A 17,188-nucleotide genomic window follows, 5' to 3' on the forward strand; every position below is an offset into this window, starting at 1 on the left:
CACAGGCCTCTGGTTGCCACTTACTATCTCTTCACAGAATCCTCAAAGACCAACTTTCAAACTGGGAAATGTACAGTAAGCTTTAACCCTGTGTAAAGAATGGACATGTCAGAGAGCTGACTCTCAGAGTGCTTCCTCCTATTTTTTATTGGACGAAATTTCACTTTTTGCCATAGTCTACAATGTGCTCCAAATATCACTCTTTTGATTTCACAGGAACAGTGTTCACACTGTGCTTTATGAGAAGAAAGTTTTAAGTCCCTGAGTGGAAAGCACACATCACCAAGCAGTTTCTCAGAAATCTTCTCTCCAGTTTTTATGTGACTATATTTTCTATTTCACCGTAGGCCCGAATGTGATCCCAAATATCCCTTGCAGATCCATCCACGAAGAAGTTCCCAAGCTGTGTAACATAAAGGAAGCTTTACCTATGTGAGATTATTATACTTATCACAGAGTAGTTTCCTAAAAAGCTTCTTTCCAGTTTTTGTCTGAGGCTATTTCACTTTTCACCATCTGCATCAACATGCTCCCGAATATCACTTAGTGTCTGTTTCTCCAAAAGGGCTTCCTCGACGCTGTATGAGAAGAGAGATATAGCAGTGTCAGTGGAATGCACCCGTCACAAAGCAGTTCCTCGGGAAGCTTCTCTCCAGTTTCGGTCTGAAAATATTTCCTTTTTTACCATTAGCCTCAAGGTACTCCCGAGTATCCCATCATGCGCTGAACATACACAGGGCTAGAAAACTGCTCAATGAAAACAGAGGCTTAACTGAGCAGGAGGAAGTACAACCACACAGACCAGTTTCACAGACAGCTTCCTTCTGGATTTTACCTGAGGATATTTCTTTCTCCATATTCTAAGGATCGTTCCCAAATGTCCTTCCTCAGATGCCACAAAAACAGTGATTTGAAGCTGCTCAATGCAAAGAATGGTTTATGTCTATGAGATGAATACCCACAATGCAAAGCAGTTGCTCAGAAATTTTCTCTGAAGGTTTCATCGGAAGATGTTTCCTTGCTCACCACAAGCCTCTGGGCCTCACTATATATACATTCAGGATTGGTCAAACATAGAGTTTTGAAATTGGGCAACATAGAGTAAGCATTAACTCTGTGAATTGAATGCACATATCAGAGAGCAGATTCTTGGAACGCTTCTTCCTCGATTTTATTTCAGTATATTTCACTATTTGCCATAGTCCTCATGGCGTTCCGAAATATCACTTTTTCAGTTTCACAGGAAGAGTGTTCAAACGTTGCCTTGCGAAAAAAGAGGTATAACTACCTGAGGGGAATGCATACATCACTAAGTACTTTCTCAGAAAGCTTCCATTCAGTTTTTATGTGAAGATATCTCCTCTTTCACCGTAGGCCTGAATGTGCTCCCCGATGTCCCTTAGTGGATCCGTGCATGACAGAATTTCCAAACTGCGTAATATAAGAAAAGATTTAACTATGCAAGATGAATAAATACATTTAACACATAGCAGCTTCACAGAAATCTTCTTTCCAGTTTTTGTTTTAGGATATTTCCTTTTTCACCATAGCCCTCAATATACTCCCGAAAGCTTCTTGGTAGCTTTTTCTTCAAAAGGGATAAGGGAATCTTCTGGGAGAAGGAAGGTATATTTCTGTGAGTGGAATGCACACGTCACAAAGCAGCTACTCAGAAAGGTTCTCTCCAGTTTCTATCTGAAGATGTTTCCTTTCTCAGCATAAAACTCAAGGCACTCCTGAATATCCCTTTGCAGACTAAACAAAAACAGTGTTACGATACTGCTCAGAGAAAAGAGAAGCTTAACTGTGTGAGTGAAATTCACGTGACACAGAGTAGTTTCACACAAAGCTTCCTTCTGGTTACTCTCAGAGGTTATTTCTTTTTCAGGGAATTCTAAAGAGCGTCTCCAAAAGTCCTTTCTCAGATTCCACAGAAACAGTGATTTCAAACTGCTCCATCCAAAGAATGATTTATATCTTTGAGATGAACACAGACATCCCAAAAGTGTTGCCCAGAATGCATCTCTCCAATTTTCAATTGGAGACATTTCCTTGCTTGACATAGGCCTCCAGATGCTGCTTACTATTCCTTCTCAGCACCCTCAGAGGCCGACTTTCAAACTGGGAAATGTAGAGTAAGCTCTAACCCTGTGAAAAGAATGGGCATGTCAGAGAGCACTTTCTTCGAATGTTTCTTTACGCTTTTTATTGGACAACATTTCACTTTTTGCCACAGTCTTCAATGTGCTCCAAACATCACTCTTTTGGTTTTACAGGAACAGTGTTCAAACTGTGCCTTATGAGAAGAACATTGAAAACCCCTGGGTGGAATGCATACATCACCAAGCAGTTTCTCAGAAAGCTTTTCTCCAGTTTTTATCTGACTACATTTCCTATTTGACCGTATACCCAAATGTAATCTCAAATATCCCATCGCGGATCCATCCACGAGGGAGTTTCCAAGCTGCGGCATGTAAAAAAAAAAAAAAAATTCATCTATGTGAGAAGAATAAACATAGAAAAAAGCAAATTCACAGAAAGCTTCTTTCCAGTTTTTATCTGAAGATATTTCTTTTTTCACCATAGTCCTGATTGTGCCCCTGAAAGTCCTTTGTGGATCAGTCCATGACAGTTTTCAAGCTGTGTAATTTAAGGAAACCTTTATCTCTGCGAGATGATTATACATATCACAGAGTAGTTTCCTAGAAAGCATCTTTCCTGGTTTTGTCTGAGGCTATTTCCCTTTCCATCATCGGCATCAATATGCGCCCGAATATCACTTGATACCTGTTTTTCCAAAAGGGTTTCCCTGACGCTGTATGAGAAGAGAGGTATAACACTGTGAGTGGAATGCACACGTCACAAAGCAGTTCCTCGGAAAGCTTCTCTCCAGTTTCGGTGTGAACATATTTCCTTTTTCACCATAAGCCTCAAAGTGCTCCCGAATGTCCCATCACACGCTAAACATACACAGGGTTATAAAACTACTCAACGTAAGTGGTTGGATAAAAGGAGGAAAGATGGCGGACTTCCAGGTTCTTCATCACCATCTTTTCCCGTGCACGCAAAAATGCAGCAGGTGCTTGGGAAGAGGCAGACCAACCGGGGAAGCCCCAGGTGATGTCAATCCAAAGAGACCAGATTTACCTGGTTGCACCTACAGAATGCCTCCGACACTCCCTTGCCCCACCTAATGCCCTCCCACTCCTAGAAATGCTGCTCCCAGTGAGCATCTCGCATGGACTTCCCATTCCTCCCTCCTGTCGTGACTGCATTAGGAACTCCATCCCAAAACTCCACGGGGAGACTCTCTTGGACTCCCTTGCTGGAGGCCGACAGACTTCTCCCTAGAATATGGAATGGAATGGAATATGGAATGTAACGTAATATGGAATGAAATATGGAATGCAATGGAATGCAATATGAAGTGAAAGAAAATGGAATGGAAAGTGTAATGGAATGGAATGGAGTGGAATGGAATATAGAATGGAATGGATTGGATGGAATGGAATATGGAATGCAATGGAATATGGAAAGAAATCAAATAGAATGGAATGGAATACGTAATGGGATGGAATACGGAATGGAATGGAATATGAAATGGAATGCAATATGTAATTTAATGAATGGAATGGAATATGGAATGTAATGGAATATGGAATGGAATGGAATGGAATGGAATGGATTTTGTAATGGAATGCGATACAGAATGGAATGGAATATGGAATGGAATGGAATATGGAATTGAATGGAATGAAACGGAACAGAACGGAATGGAATGGAACGGAACATAGAACAGAAAGGAATGGAATGAAATGGATTATTAAATGGAATGGAATATGGAATGGGATGAAATATGGAATGGAAAGAAATATGTAATTGAATGGAATGGAAAGAATGAATGGAAAGGAATGAAATATAAAATGAAGTGGAATGTAATGAAATGGAATATGGTTTGAAAAGGAATGGAATATGGAATTGAATGGGATAAGAAATGGAATGTTATATGGAATGGAATGGAATGAAATATGGAATGGAATGGAATGGAATGTGAAATGGAATGGAATGGAATGGAATGGAATGGAATATGGAATGTTATATGTAATACACTCGGGCCCATTCCTCCTTTGGGGCCCCCAACTGGCTGTCTTGAGTCTCCTGTCTCTGCCCACACCCACTCTAAGTGCCCTGCTGATGCCCTCATTCCTGCCCCACACCCTCCTACAGTGTTAGCACCTTTGTGAGAGGTAGCTGGGGTGGAGGGGTTAGTCAGAGTACATGTCCCTTTTTCACTGGCCGATCTTCTCAAAATTGAGAAGCGTTTAGGTGATTTCTCAGCTAATCCTACCATATACATAAAGGAATTTAGATACCTTTGTCAGGCCTATGACTTAACTTGGCATTACCTCCAGGTTTTCCTAACCTCCACCCTAAACCCTGAGGAGCAAGTGTGCCTCCTAGCGGCCGCCAGACAGCACGCCAACCAACTACATTTAACTGACGCTGCTATCCCACTAGGGGAGCAAGCAGTCCCCTCGGCAGACCCAGACTGGAACTACCAAGCAGGCCAGCCAGGGCACCGTAGGCGAGACATAATGGTCCAGTGTTTGTTGGCTGGTATGCAAGCAGCCTCAAACAAAACTGTGAATTTTAACAAATTAAAAGAAATTGTTCAAAATCCAGAAGAAATTCCAGCTGCATTCATAAATAGGCTGCCTGAGGTTCTAACCCAGTATACCCAGTTAGATCCAGCCTCCCGCACAGGGGCCTCCATTTTGGCGTCTTATTTCATTTCTCAATCAGCTCCTGACATTCGTAAAAAACTTCAAAATGTAGAGGATGGTCCTCAGGCACCAATACAAGACCTGGTTAAATTAGCCTTTAAGGTCTATAACTACAGAGAGGAGATGGTTGAAGCACAGTGACAGGCTCGCCTTAAACAGAAAGCATAGCTCCTAGCAGCGGCTTTACAGCCCAGTCATAACCCCAGGCCAGAGAGCACACACCCCGCAGACTCCAAGGCTACAAAAGGAGCCTGCTATAAGTGCGGCTGGGCAGGACACTATGCCAACAGGTGTCCTCGAGGTCCCCGATCCCCAACGCAGCATTGTTATAAGTGCAAGGCATCAGGACATTGGGCCATTGAATATCCTAACCCTCCTCCACCAGCAATCACCTGCCCTGCTTGCCAACAGGGAGGACACTGGAAGTATGATTGCCTCACCCTGAGAACAGGTGCCGTGTCTCCACGTGACACCTTTTCCCATGATCCTGGGAGCTCCTTCCAGCTCCTACATCTGGATGATGACAACTGAAGGTGCCGAGACTAGGGGACCCCCATCACCCTCGCCGAGCCGCGGATAACTCTCCTGGTCGTGGGTAAGACAATTACTTTTTTAGTAGATAGTGGGGCTACCTATTCTGTTTTGCCGTCCTTCTCTGGACCTAGCCTTCCATCCAATATCTCTGTAGTAGGAGTAGACGGAAAGCCATCCACTCCACGAAAAACTCCACTCTGTAATTGCTGCCTGGCCAACAACTACTTTGCACACTCGTTCCTCATTACACCCAGATGCCCTACCCCCTTACTAGGCCGAGACATACTGAGCAACTTAAAGGCCTCCCTATACATTCCCACCAACACATCCACTCCTCTTCAACCCCCTCACGACCTGTTGCTCATGCTTTGTGCAGGCACACACGCTCCTCCTATGTTGCCCCCACCACCCATCTTCCCTATTTCTGTACACTCTCAAGTGTGGGACACTTCCACCCCGGTCATAGCTGTCCACCACCCACCAGTTATTGTCAAGCTCAAAGATCCCACTCGTTTCCCAAACTGCCCCCAATTCTCTCTCTCTCTGACACATCTACAAGGTTTAAAGCCAATTATCACGCCACTACTTAGCCAGCATATACTTGTCCGCACACATTCCCCCTGTAACTCTCCAGTACTTCCAGTTAAGAAGGCAGACGGAACGAATAGGTTAGTACAGGATCTTCGGCTAGTCAATGAGGCTGTCCATCCAACGCACTCTGTAGTTTCCAACGCTTACACACTTCTGTCCCATATCCCCACCATTTCTACTTATTTTACTGTGCTAGACCTTAAGGATGCTTTCTTTACCATACCCCTACACACAGACTGCCAGTTCCTCTTTGCTTTCTCATGGGAGGACCCAGACACACATCTCTACACTCAACTGACGTGGACAGTCCTCCCACAAGGGACAGCCCCCATTTCTTTGGCCAGGTCTTAGCAAAAGACCTTGCCTCCTGCCCTCTCACTAATAGCAAAGTTCTGCAGTATGTAGATGATCTCCTAATCTGTAGCCCTACCAAACAAGACTCTCTTCTAGACACTGCAACTCTCCTCAACCATTTAGGCTTATTACGTTATAGAGTATATAAACACAAGGCCCAAATTTCTTGCCAAACCATCATATACTTAGGAATTAAAATCACCTCACAACCCGGTCACTAACTACCAACCGCACGGCCCTAATACATAACCTTCTTCCCCTTCAAAATGCAAAAGAAATTCAATCCTTCCTAGGTCTAATAGGCTTTTACAGACATTGGATCCCCAATTTTGGAATCTTAGCCAAACCCTTATATGCCACAGTTAAAGAAACCCCGCATGGGCGTTTGTCCAATCCCAAGTTAATCTCGACTCATTTCACCCGCTTAAAAGCTTGTCTTCTCTCACAACCCACTCTCTCACTACCTGATTTCCACTGTCCCTTCCCACTCTTTACAGATGAAAGGCAGAAAGTGGCAGTTGGTCTTTTAGCCCAGCCTGTCAGCAGCACCCAAGGCCCTGTGGCCTATCTATCCAAACAACTAGTCCCAACTGTACAAGGCTGGCAAACCTGTCTGCGTGCGTTAGCAGCTGCAGCCTGCCTGACCCAGGAAGCAAAAAACCTCAATAGAGGCAATAACCTAACAGTCCTCTCCACACACCGTTTTCAGGATCTCATCTCCCATAAAAGTATTAGCCACTTAACTCCATCCTGGCTCCATCGTTTCCATCTCTTATACATAGAAGATCCCACTGTTACTTTAGAAGTTTGCTCCTCTCTAAATACAGCCACTTTAAGCCAGACCCTTTTAAAACACCCCATAATAAACATTCTTGTCCTGAGGTTCTGGAGGCTCAACCCCCCAGGCACCTACACTTGCATGACCGGCCCCTTCATAATGCACAGCTAACACTATTTGAGGATTGCAGCTCCTTCATCAAAACTCAAGGAAAAAGTAAGGCAAGATATTCAGTAGTTACCTCCTCCACAGTTTTAGAGGCAAAACCCCTACCACAAGGGAGCACATCACAGCAGGCAGAACTCACTGCACTAACCAAGGCACTCCTATTATCAAAAGGAAAAACAGTAAACATATACACAGTTTCTAAATATGCTTTCCTCATCGCACAAACCAATTCAGTCATCTGGAATGAGAGAGGGTTTTTAACCACCGGTGGTACCCTTATTATTAACAAAAACCAAATACTCAAACTACCAGATGCACTGTCGGCACCTTCCAAGGTAGCCATTATACATTGTAAAGGTCACCAAACTTCATCTAACCTGGTAGCAGCTGGCAACAATTTCGCTGACATCACTGCCAAGTCAGCCGCCTGATTTTCCACCCCAAAACCTCCTTCTGTCTGTTTTCTCTCCCCCCAGTATGCCACTAATTACACTCAGGAAGAAAAGGCTAAGCTATTACAAAATCCGACACCCAAGCTAACTACAGGTGACTGGATATATATTAATAACAAATTAGTCATTCCTGGAACACAACTCCATACCATTCTAACAGACATACATGATTCTTTACATATAGGACCCAAAGCCTTATACAATTTTCTAAACCCCCTCCTCCACTGTCCAACACTACATAAACACTTACATACAATCAACCAGCAGTGCTCTACCTGCCTAAAGGCAAATCCTCAAGGTGCATTGCGTAATCCCCATCCCAGCCATCAACTCAGAGGACACCAACCAGGTGAAGATTGGCAAATTGGTTTCACACATATGCCAAGACATAAAATATTCAAGTACCTCTTAACCCTTGTGGACACCTTTTCAGGGTGGATAGAGGTCTATCCTACCACAAGAGAAACCATGAACATTGTTTCCTCTATACTCACTGAATATATTATCCCTAGGTTTTGACTTCTGGTCACTGTTCAATCCGACAACGGTCAAGCAATCATCTCTAAGGTAGTCCAACAGGTAGTAGCCCTCTTACACATCACCTGGAGTCTCCACATCCCTTATAGGCCTCAGTCTTCTGGTAAGGTGGAAAAGGCTAACGGACTCATCAAACAACAGCTCACCAAACTCTCAATCGAAACCCGGCAGTTGTGGGTAACTCTCCTTCCCTTAGCCCTGACCTGGCTGCTGGCAGCACCTTGAAGCCCAACAGGCCTCAGTGCATTCGAATTAGTCTACACACGGCCCCTATCCCTCCAGCAAACACCTTCCTTGCCCGCCACTTTGGCGAGCTACCTCCCATATCTCACTCTTCTCAGACAACTCCTAAGACAACACACTGAGTTAGCACACCCTCCTCCAACAGACGCCCACAATCCACATCTCTCCCTCAGTCCTGGAGACCAAGTATACATAAAAGATATCCAAGCCAAAGACTTACAGCCCAAGTGGAAAGGCCCATACACTGTCCTCCTGTCTACACATACAGCAGCAAAACTCCTAGGACACACGCATTGGATTCATATTTTCCAGCTAAAAAGGGCCCCCACCGAGAACAATCAGTGGACATCAGTTCAACTTTCCCCCACTCGCCTCAAACTTACAAAACTTCCTTGACTATCTCATGCTCCCCGAACCCTGGCGCTTAGCTCACTTTCTCACCATCCTCTACATAAGCCTATCAGACTTTCAATACATAACCCCAGACCCATATCTACCTCCAGACAATAGTCCAGAGCAGTGGTTCTCCTGTCTCCTAACCTTCATCGAACATCTTCAGTGGCAAGGGACACTCTGTGACTACACTGAAAATGAAGTCTCATTTTATACTTATATTGCTGTCTCACTCATACACTCAGACCTTTGCTAGTCCGCCTACTGTATGGCAATTTTTTTTTCATCACTGAGACTTGGTCATAAGACAGCTGAGCAGACTCAGTAGTACATAGTTCCGCCAGTTGTCTTCCTTAAGGCTGTCAAACTTCTCTCTGGACAATAGAGACCCCTTCTCATGGATCACACTTATCCGCCAAGAGCTAAACCTAACCTACACTGTGAATAAAAGCAATCTTTCCCATTGCTTCCTCTGTGAGGCTTTAGAAGCCCCCCCCCCCCCGCCCAGTGGCAGCCCCCTGCCCATGGCTTTCAACACAACTGGTCAAACATTCCACAATTTACTAACACTCCAGGCGTCACTTATAGGGATTAGCCCAAAATCCAAATAGCCCAATCCTTCCTTTTTGTTATTCAACCCCAAATTCATCCTGGGCTAATCATACTCAGGTGCCCAATAGAGGCCAAACAGCTCCCATTGGAGGCTATTTCTAGTGCAAGGGGTCCCTTGCTAAAACCTTTAACCAAACTGTCACAACTCAATCTCAATCTCTCTGTGTCCCAGTAACCTTAGTGCCCAGCCTCACCCTGTATAGCAAGGCTTTTTCGGTTTCACAGGAACAGTGTTCAAACACTGCATTGTGATAAAAGAGGTATAACTCCCTGAGTGGAAAGTATACATCACAAAGTAGTTTCTCAGAAAGCTTCTATCCAGTTTTATCGGAAGATATCTCCTGTTTCATTGTAGTCCTGAATGTGCTCCGGAATGGACATTCACGTATCCGTGCATGACGGAGTTTGCAAACTGCATAATATAAGAAAAGTTTTAACTATGCGAGATAAATAAATATATCTAACACAAAGCCGTTTCACAGAAATCTTTCTAGTTTTTGTCTGAGGATATTTCCTTTTTCTCCATAACCCTCCATATACTCCCGAATGTCTCTTGGTAGCTTTTTCTCCAAAAGGGATTCAGAAATCCTCTGGGAGAAGAAAGGTATATTTCTGTGAGTGGAATGCACGTGTCACAAAGCAGCTCCTCAGAAAGGTCCGCTCCAGTTTCTATCTGAAGACGTTTTCTTTCTCACTTTCAGCTTGTAAGGGCTCCAGAATATCCCTTTCACAGACTAAACAAAAACAGAGTTATGATACTGCTCAATGCAAAGACTAGCTTCACAGTGTGAGCAGAATTTACGTGACACAGGGCAGTTTTACAGAAAGCTTCCTACTGGTGTCTCTCTGAGGTTAATTCTTTTTCAGGATATTCTAAAAAGCGTTTCCAAATGTCCTTTCTCAGATTCCAGAAACAGTGATTTCAAACTGCTCTATCAAAAGAATGATTTAACTCTATGAGATGAATACAAATATCACAACAGAGTTGCACAGAAAGCTTCTCTCCAGTTTTCGAAGGAAGGCATTTCCTTGCTCAACACAAGCCTTTTGTTGCCACTTACTGTCCCTTCCTAGAACCCTCAAAGACCAACTTTCAAACTGGGAAATGCAGAGTAAGCTACAACCCTGTGAAAAGAATGAACATGTCAGAGAGCTGTTTCTTTGAGTGCTTCTTTCTTTTTTTTATTGGATGCCATTTCACTTTTTTGCAGTAGTCTTCAATGTGCTCTGAATATCACTCTTTTGATTTTACAGGAACAGTGTTCAAAATGTGCCTTATGAGAAGAAATTTATAACCCCCTGAGTGGAATGCAACATAATCAAGCAGATTCTCAGAAAGGTTCTCTGCAGTTTTTATCTGACTATATTTACTATTTGACTATAGGCCCGAATGTGATCCCAAATATACCTTCGCAGATTCATCTGGGAGGGCATTTCCAAGCTGTGTAATGTAAAGAAATCTTCACTTTGTGAGATGATTACACATATCACAGAGTATTTTCCTAGAAAATTTCTCTCCAGTTTTTGTCTGAGGCTATTTCCCTTTTTGCCATTGGCATCAACATGCTCCCGAATATCACTTGGAACCTGTTTCTCCCAAAGGTTTTCCCTGATGCTGTATGAGAAGAGAGGTATAACACTGAATGTAATTCACACGTTACAAAGCAGTTCCTCCGAAAACTTCTGTTCACTTTTGGTCTGAACATATTTACTTTTTCACTGTGAGCCTCAAAGTGCTCCCGAATATCCCATCACATGCTGAACATACACAGGGTTAGAAAACGGCTCAATGAAAAGAGAGGCTTAGCTTTTCACTAAGTATTTCTTCACAGATTCTTCAAAGACAGAGTCTGGAAACTGGGAAACATAGAGTAAGCATTAACTTCGTGAAATGAATGCACACGTCAGGGAGCAGATTCTAGGAACGATTCTTCCTCGATTATATTTCAGTATATTTCACTATTCACCATAGTCCTCAAAGCGTTCTGAAATATCACTTTTTCGGTTTCACAGGATCAGTGTTCAAACACTGCCTTGTGAGAAAAGAGGTATAACTCCCTGAGTGGAATGCATACATCACAAAGTAGTTTCTCAGAAAGCTTCTATCCAGTTTTTATCTGAAGATATCACCTCTTTCACTGTAAGCCTGAATGTCCTCCCGAATGTACCTTTGCGGATCCGTGCATGATGGAGTCACCAAACTGCATAATATAAGAAAAGTTTTAACTATGCAAGATGAATAAATATACTAACACAAAGCAGGTTCACAGAAATCTTCTTTCCAGTTTTTGTCTTTTTCAGCATAGTCTGAAAATACTTCCTTTTTCAGCATAGTCGTCCCTATACTCCCGAACTTCTCTTGGTAGCATTTTCCCCAAAAGGGATTCCGGAATCCTCTAGAAGAAGAAAAGTATTTTTCTGTGAGTAGAATGCACAAGTCACAAAGAATCTCCTTAGAAAACTTCTCTTCAGTTTCTTTCTGAAGACTTTTCCTTTCTCACTGTAAGCCTCAAAGAGCTCCTGAATGTCCCTTCGCAGACTAAACAAAAACAGTGTTATGATACTGCTCAATGGAAAGAGAAGCTTAACTATGTGAACAGAATTCACGTGACACAGAGCAGTTTCACAGAAAATTTCCTTCTGATTTCTCTCTGAGGTTATTTCTTTTTCAGCATATTCTAAAGAGCGTTTTCAAATGTCCTTTCTCAGATTCCACAGAAACAGTGATTTCAAGCTGCTCAATCCAAAGAATGATTTAACACTATGAGATGAATACAAACATCACAAAAGAGTTGCGCAGAAAGCTTCTCACCAATTTTTGATGGAAGACATTTCCTTGCTCCACACAGGCCTCTGGTTGCCACTTACTATACCTTTGCAGATCCCTCAAACATTTACTTTCAAACTGGGAATTGTACAGTAAGCTTTAACCATCTGAAAAGAATGGAACTGTCAGAGACCAGTTTCTTCGAGTGATTCTTTCTGTTTTTTATTGGACGACATTTCACTTCTTGCCATTGTCTTCTATGTGCTTCGAATAGCACTCTTTTCGTTTTACAGTAATAGTGTTCATAGTGTGCCTTATGAGAAGAAAATTATGACACCCTGAGTAGAATGCACACTTCCCCTAGCAGTTTCTGAGAAAGATTCTCTCCAGTTTTTATCTGACTATATTTCCTCTTTCACCATATCCCCGAATGTGATCCAAATATGACTTCGTGGATGTCCTTCCTCAGATTCCACAAAACCAGTGATTTCAAGCTGCTTAATCCAAAGAATGCTCTAATTCTGTGACGAATACACAAATCGTAAAGCAGTTGCTAAGAAATTTTCTCTGCACGTTTCACTGGAAGACGTTTCCTTGCTCACCACAAGCCTCCGGGCGTCAATAAATATCCCTTCACAGATTCTTCAAAGAAAGAATTTCAAAACTGATCAACATAGAGTAGACATTTCTTTGTGAAGGGAATGCACACATCAGAGAGCAGATCATTGGAATGCTTCTTCCTCAATTTTATTTCAGCCTATTTCAGTATTCAGCATAGTCCTATATGTGCTCTGAAATGTCACTTTTTCGGTTTCCCAGGAAGAGTGTTCAAGCACTGCCTTGTAAGAAAAGAGGTATAACTCCCTGAGTTGAATGCATACATCACAAAGTAGTTTCTCAAAAAGCTTCTATCCAGTTTTAATCTGAAGATATCTCCTCTTTCACCGTAGGCCTGAATGTGCTCTCGAATGTCCCTTCACGGATCCGAGCATAATGGAGTCTCCAAACTGTGTAATATAAGAAAAGTTTTAACTATGCATGATGAATAAATATATCTAACATCGAGCAGTTTCATAGAAATCTTCTTTCCTGTTTTTGTCTGAGGATATTTCCTTTTTCACCATAGCCCTACCTATACTCCAGAATGTCTCTTGGTAACTTTTTCTCCAAAAGAGATTCCAGAATCCTGAAGAAGAAGAAGAAAGGCATTTCTCTGTGAGTGGAATGCACACGTCAAAAAGCAGATCCTCAGAAAGCTTCTCTGCAATTTCTATCTGAAGACGTTTCTTTTCTCACCACAAATCTCAAAGCACTCCTAAATACCCCTTCTCAGAGTAAACAAAAACAGTGTTATGATACTGATCAATGAAAAGAGAAGCTTAACTGTGTGAGTAGAATTCAAGTGACACAGAGCAGTTTCACAGAAAGCTTCCTTCTGTTTTCTGTCTGAGGTTATTTCTTTTTCAGGATATTCCAAAGATTGTTTCCAAATGTCCTTTCTCAGATTCCACAGACACAGGGATTCAAACTGCTCAATCCAAGGAATGATATAACTCTGTGAGATGAAGGCAAACATCACAAAAGAGTTGCGCAGAAAGCTTCTCTCCAATTTTCGATGGAAGACATGTCCTTGCTCGACACAGGCCTCTAGTTGCCACTTACTATCCCTTGGCAGAACCCTCAGAGGTGGACTTTCAAACTGGGAAATGTAGAGTAAGCTTTAACCCTGTGTAAAGAATGGACATGTCAGACAGCTGACTCTTCGAGTGCTTCTTCCTGTTTTTTAATGCATGACAATTCACTTTTTGCCATAGTCTACAATGTGTTCTGAATATCCCTCTTTTGATTTCACAGGAACAGTGTTCACACTGTGCTTTATGAGAAGAAAGTTACTAGTCCCTGAGTGGAAAGCACTCATCACCAAGCAGTTTCTCAGAAAGCTTCTCTCCAGTTTTAATCTGACTATATTTTCTATTTCACCATAGGCCTGAATGTGATCCCAAATATCCCTTCGCGGATCCATCCTTGAAGAAGTTTCCAAGCTGCGTAATATAAAGGAAGCTTTACCTATGTGAGATTATTATACATATCACAGAGTAGCTTCCTAGAAAGCTTCTTTCCAGTTTTTGTCTGAGGCTATTTCGCTTTTCACCATCTTCATCAACATACTCCCGAATATCACTTAGTGCCTGTTTCTACAAAAGGGTTTCCTCAACACTGTATGAGAAGAGAGATATAACAGTGTGAGTGGAATGCACACATCACAAAACAGTTCCTCGGAAAGCTTCTCTGCAGTTTCGGTCCGAACATAGTTCCTTTTTCACCGTTAGCCTCAAAGTCCTCCTGAATATCCCATCACACGCGAAACATACACAGGGTTAGAAAACTGCTCCATGAAAAGAGACTTAACTGAGCAAGAGGAATTACGACCACACAGAGCAATTTCACAGAAAGCTTCCTTCTGGATTTTACCTGAGGATATTTCTTTCTCCATATTCTAAGGATCATTCCCAAATGTCTTTCCTCAGATGCCACAAAAACAGTGATTTCAAGATGCATAATGCAAAGAATGGTTTAACTCTATGAGACAAATACACACAATGCAAAGCAGTTGCTCGGAAAGTTTCTCTGCAGGTTTAATCAGAATACGTTTCCTTGCTTACCACAAGCCTCCGGGTATCATTAAATGTCCCTTCACAGATTCGTCAAAGATACAGTTTCGAAATTGGGCAACATTTAGTAAGCATTAACTCTGTGAATTGAATGCACGTATCAGAGAGCAGATTCTTGGAACGCTTCTTCCTCGATTTTATTTCAGTATATTTCACTCTTCACCATAGTCCTCAAGGCGTTCTGAAATATCACCTTTTCGGTTTCACAGAGACAGTGTTGAAACAGTGCCTTGTGAGAAAAGAGGTATAACTCCCTGAGAGGAAGGCATACATCACAAAGTACTTTCTCAGAGCTTTTCTCCAGTTTTTATCTGAAGATATCTCCTCATTCACCATAGGCCTGAATATGCTCCCGAATGTCCCTTCGTGGATCTGAGAATGACAGAGTTTCCAAACTCCGTAATATAAGAAAAGTTTTAACTATGCGAGATGAATCAATATAACTAACACAAAGCAGTTTCACAGAAACCTTCTTTCCAGTTTTTGTCTGAGGATATTTCCAGTTTCTCCATAGCCCTCCCTATACTCCCAAATGTCTCTTGGTAGCTCTTTCTCCAAAAGGGACTCTGGAATCCTCTTTGAAACAAAAGGTATATTTCTGTGAGTGGAATGCACATGTCACAAAGCAGCTCCTCAGAAAGCTTTTCTCCAGTTTCTATCTGAAGACGTTTCCTTTCTCACCGTAAGCCTCAATGCGCTCCTGAATAACTCTTAACAGAATAAGCAAAGACAGCATTATGATATTTCTCAATGAAAAGAGAAGCTTAACTGTGTGAGCAGAATCCATGTGTCACAGTGCAGTTTCACAGAAAGCTTCCTTCTGGTTTCTCTCTGAGGTTTTTTTTTTTTTTTTTTTTTTTTTTTTGTTTTTTTAAGAACCTTTTCAAATGTCCTTTCTCAGAATTCACAGAAACAGTGATTTCAAACTACTCAATCCAAAGAATGATTTCACTCTATGAGATGAATGCAAACATCACAAAACTGTTGCGCAGAAAGCCTCTCTCCAATTTTCGATGGAAGACATTTCCTTCTCTCACACAGGTCTCCGGTTGCTACTTAGTATCCCTTCGCAGAACCCTCAAAGACCAACTTTCAAACTGGGAAATGTAGAGTAAACTTTAACCCTGTGAAAAGAATGGACATGTCAGACAGCAGTATCTTCGAGTGCTTCTTTATGTTTTTTATTGGACGACAATTCACTTTTTGCCATAGTCTTCAATGTGCTCCGAATATCACTCTTTTGGTTTTATGGGAACAGTTTTCAAACTGTGCCTTATGAGAAGAAACTTATAGCCCCCTGAGTGTAATGCACACATCAGCAGGCAGCTTCTCAGAAAGCTTCTCTCCAGAATTTATCTGACTATATTTACTATCTGACCATAGACACGAATGTGATCCCAAACATCCCTTCACGGATCCATCCACAAGGGAGCTTCCAAGCTGCGTAATGTAAGGAAACCTCCATCTATGTGAGGAGAATAAACATAGAAAAAAGCAGATTCACAGAAAGCTTCTTTCCAGTTTTCATCTGAAGATATTTCCTTCTTCACCACAGTCCTGAGTGTGCTCCCGAAAGTCCCTTCGTGAATCCGTCCATGACAGTTTTACAGCTGTGTAATGTAAGGAAACCTTTATCTCTGTGAGATGATTACACATATCACAGAGTAGTTTCCTAGAAAGCTTCTTTCCAGGTTTTGTCTGAGGCTACATCCTTTTTCATCATCGGCATTATCATGCTCCCGAATGTCATCTGGTACCTGTTTCTCTAAAAGGGTTTCCCCGACGCTGTATGAGAGGAGAGGTATAACACTGTGAGTGGAATGCACACGTCACAAAGCAGTTCCTCGGAAAGCTTCTCTCCAGTTTCGGTGTGAACATATTTCCTTTTTCACCATAAGCCTCAAAGTGCTCCCAAATGTCCCATCACACGCTAAACATACACAGGGTTATAAAAATACTCAACGTAACAAAAGGCTTAACTAAGAGAGAGGAATTAAGAGGACACAGAGTAGTTTCACAGAAAGCTTCCTTCTTGGTTTTACCAGCAGATATTTCTTTCTCCATGTTCTAAGGATCGTTTGCAAATGTCCTTCCTCAGATTCCAAAAAACAGTGAGTTCAATCTGCTCAATCCAAAGAATGGTTTAAATCTAGGAGACGAATACACACATTGCAAAACAGTTGCTCAGAAATTTACTCTGCAGGTTTCATCGGAAGATGTTTCCTTGCTCACCACAAGCCTCCGGGCATCACTAAACATCCCTTCACAGATTTTTCAAAGACAGAATTTCGAAACTGGGCAAT

Source organism: Piliocolobus tephrosceles, chromosome 2, assembly GCF_002776525.5.
Source record: "Piliocolobus tephrosceles isolate RC106 chromosome 2, ASM277652v3, whole genome shotgun sequence".
Classification (NCBI taxonomy): domain Eukaryota; kingdom Metazoa; phylum Chordata; class Mammalia; order Primates; family Cercopithecidae; genus Piliocolobus; species Piliocolobus tephrosceles.